Below are 4014 nucleotides of genomic sequence, written 5' to 3'. Positions count from 1 at the left end.
CGCAGGGTGGGTGGATACACGGGGGAAGAGGGGTCGCACTGTCGGTGGATACGCGTTGGGGGGAGAGGGGTCGCAGGGTGGGTGGATACGCGTTGGGGGAGAGGGGTTGCAGGGTGGGTGGATACGCGTTGGGGGAGACAGGGGTTGCAGGGAGGGAGGATGGATACGTTTTGGGGGAGGGGTTGCAGGGTGGGTGGCAGTGAGATGTGTGTAGGGGAAGGGATATACGTTGGGGGAGAAAGGAGATTTACAGGGAGTTGGGGGGTAAAGAGGGAGGTGTGGGGTAGGTATGTGGGGAGAGGGTGGAATGCAGGGGTGGTGGATACCGGGGATGTAAGTGGAAAGGGGGTCTGTCTCTCTGGTGACTGTCCCGGTTTCCCCCCTTCCCACTCCAATACCCACCGTGTGTGGGGAACCAGCCTGTCACACAGAGAGAGGCCGGGCTGGGTTGCGAAGGGGACTCGAGCTCACGGGAGGATCCCGACCCCCGACTCTCTCCACACTGTCTGCCGGGGTCGAGCGGAAACCTGGCGTTTCTCTTTGAATAAGCGCAGGGGGAGGGGGGGTGAAGGAAGGGAGAGGGTGGGGTGGGAGAGCTGGCAGACGACTGCAGATTCTCCTCACCACCCCCCCCCCATCGCATTCTCATTGAATACACAAGAGCGGGTATATTGGGGGGAAAAAGGAATTGTGGATTTACCGTCGCTCCCACAAATACCCTTCCCCAGAAGAACCGCTTTATTGTTTTAAATATCCAGTCGAGTCAATCATTTTAAAATTTGCTGCGTCAAAATATTAACTTCATACGCTTCAGCTAAATCTTTGTAATGGAACATGCCTTACTGTATTTACTGTTGGTAAGTTACTGCTGTTATTTTTGACCCTTCCTGGGTCACTAGTGCTCTGTCTCGGTTGACTTGTGGTCAATATACAAAGCCACAAGGAAAAGTGCAAAGCGTTTGTTTAATGATTAAGACCGTGATTCTTTTTTTGTGTGTGGGTATCGTACGTAGTTAGCACTGTGGTGAGGACAGCGCCTGTTTTCTTAATGAAACAATGAGAACGAGAAGGTTGGGGGGGGGGGGGGGGGGGGGAGATGTTTGGTTTGTTTCCTGCCATCAACACCAATTTCCCCATCTGCCGAGTCATCTTTCAATACTGGAATCCCCTTTGCCGCGAGAAAGCATTGGGCTCAGTTGTTCCTTCACGGAGGGTGACAAATCACATTTTGGAACTGTTCGTCTCTCTAAGAGGCGAGAGAGACATTGGACGGAGCGGTCCCAAATACAAAATGTACAGCGTATTTGTCATTTTGAAGATGACAACATTGCACGCTCAAAATGTATTCACGTAACTGTTTTTTTTCCCCTGCGAATCCGCAAACAAAAGCGGCAGTTTATATTAACATTGGTGTTAAAGCTGGACCGCGGCAGCGCACAATTTCATCTCTTAATTGATAGTGCACGGCAACGTTCTCCTGCTGCTTTTACGGTACGTTAGATCATCTCAAAGAAATCCCATCAAATCATGACAGGTATGAAAAGGGCTTCTGGTTAACTGCTGGTGATATCACAGCGGGGCAATGGCCATTCCTGTAATATTAGGACGGAATAACATCATACTGTAACGAGGAAACGAACAAAACTTGACATTGAGCAAAAACGCTAATGTATGACTTCTGCTCGGAAACTGTTCTAGGCCACCTCTTTTGTCAATAATTGAAATAATGCTGATGAAAAGTACGTAAGACTATGATTGACAACAGCTTGAACTAAACAATACACGTAAGGAGACGGACAGTTGTAACGGCTCATTTTATCTTGGGTTGAACAGTAGCATTCTAAGCAAATGGATGTTCATTTATTGTATGTATAGGAGCTGGAGAAATGAACAAATGACATTCTCAAAGTCCAGGATAAGGGTAATGAAAATGTCTAATTTACATCCAAATAGGGCTTTACGAAACAGAACAAAAAAAAACTTTCATAGCGTTTGCAATCCACTATTGATTCAAATCAGTGAAAACCATTTGCTCATCGTTTCTGGTATTTTCTGCTTGGGATACCAATTTTAAACAATTTTTGCTTAAACTATCAATGGTTCGCATAAAGCATCAAGAACGCCTTCAACGTGTTGGCAGGTGCAATGTTGATAGGAACTGATCTCCAAATTGAAGACAAAAGGTTTATAAACAAATGTGCAAATTCAACTCATTTAAATACACCGATTTCTTAAAGGAATTTCAATTTTTCAACTTCTACCTATGTTTACGCTAGATAGAACTAGACTTAACCACTTCAGGAAAGGTTGGGTGCATTTTGAAGCAGCCTCATTGAGGGCAACCCCTTTTTCTCTGACATTTACCAACCAATAATTGGATACAACATCTCAAGTCTAGACCTCATGGCGAACCAGAGCTCTACAATAAAAAAAAGTTCAAGTCCCTTAACCCCATTCAGAGCAGTTGTTTCTTCTCAAATGAAGGTTTCTGCCCTTAGTTTGAAGTAAAAACTATCTGAAATTTGGATTACTTCCACAAATATGAATTCAGAGCAAACACGCCCTTTCTAATTTAGTTGCAGGGACTCAATTTCATGCATCCCCTTTACAATAAGGATTAAGCACGTGGTAGATGCGTTCTGTACTATTAATATTTATTCGGTTCACCCACAATCCTCTGGCATTACTGCTGTTTTCGTGGTGCCTAGGCCGTGTAAGCTGAGTAATTCTACGCAATGACTTGAAGTGCATGTGTAAAACAAATTCGTTTTAGTGGGGTATCTGAAGTTGTAGAATACTGTCTACGTTTCCCAATTCAACGTTAAGCGTCTGATACTCGAGTTAATATGTATGCACAAATGAGTTTTGTTTTATGCTTACAATTCAATCCCGTTCCAAATGCTATACAGGAACTGCATTAGTTCTAAAAATTGATATGAAGACATTCATAAGTTACACAGCGAGGAGAGATTTCCAAAGCGTTTTATTATTTATCAAATGTAGAATAGAAGTTGAAGTTATTAGTTTAGGCACAAGCCTTGCAAACCCTTTAACTGTTGTTCCCTTTAATGTCATATTCATTTTCCTCTTCATAAAGCGGTTTTGTTTCACTTTGGGTAGTAAGCGGAAAGTCGTATAGCTTAAAGTGCATAGGGGAAACGCGTAGAACTACAAAACATTTAAGCTGCAAAAGGTAAAAGTCTACCGTGTGTGCCAATGATTTAATGTACAGATTAGCGTAACAAGTATATTAACCACAACAACTTGAAATCGCATTCACTTTACGATTAATGAGCACCATGTGGACCCCTTGCTGACTGAACATTATCAATTGATTTCGATTTAATTCTGTATTCATTAGAGCATTGACAAATTATTCGTGTCTCACTTTGAGCAAAAAACCATGTAGAGAAGTTGTACTTACAATTGCGGTAGCAGATCCTTCTTTATACTATTCTATCCCGATTTATGAAGATTTCGGTTTATTACAAGGTTTTAATCATCCGATTTATTGCGCGCTGTGGTCGTAAGCGATTTTTTAAAAATCGGAGTTTGCAATTTATTTACGGATTTAATTGGTATCAGGCTGACCGATTACGGGAGATTTTAGAAGTTACAGAACTAAACAAGGTTCGTGTGGATATTAATGAGAAAATGTTAAGGCATGTTTAGTATTTTATAATTTTGTCTCTTTTCAAAGCAATATAGTTTAAATACACATTGTTGCGAGTGAAAAAATATGTTCACCACCTGTTCTCAACACGATCAAGCTAATAGCTGAAACTGAGAACTAAATGTACAACGAATTGTCAAGGTCAATAGCTTTCAATTGGCTGGTTCTGTGCAGCTTTTGTGATCTCCTTTCAAGTCACTTAGAGCTGAAGTACAAAATGGCGGCAGCATAGGAAGGCAAGCTATTTCATTTTGGATAGATAGCCAGTCTGGCCCTGTGCATTGCAGTCATAACAATGATTGTTATCTAAACACTAGCCAAGAGTTAGCAACGTTAATATG

General features: G+C 42.3%; 1 protein-coding gene across 2 annotated transcripts in view; it reads right to left on the bottom strand.

The window, feature by feature from the left end:
- Positions 1–3443, bottom strand: part of elavl2 (ELAV like neuron-specific RNA binding protein 2) — a 100185-nt gene extending 96742 nt beyond the window's left edge. The window contains exon 1 of one of the 2 annotated variants that reach the window (XM_048595315.1): positions 3425–3443. The gene's annotated coding sequence lies outside the window, so the exon portion shown is untranslated. Of the gene's footprint in view, positions 1–402; positions 423–3424 lie in introns of those variants that run through there. The other variant, XM_048595316.1, reaches the window with a different exon arrangement.
- Positions 3444–4014: the final 571 nt, after the last annotated feature.

Source organism: Rhincodon typus, chromosome 3 (genome assembly GCF_021869965.1).
Source record: "Rhincodon typus isolate 14 chromosome 3, sRhiTyp1.1, whole genome shotgun sequence".
Taxonomy (NCBI): Eukaryota; Metazoa; Chordata; class Chondrichthyes; order Orectolobiformes; family Rhincodontidae; genus Rhincodon; species Rhincodon typus.
Note: the sequence above shows the minus strand (reverse complement) of the source record. Positions and strands in the feature narration are given on the sequence as shown.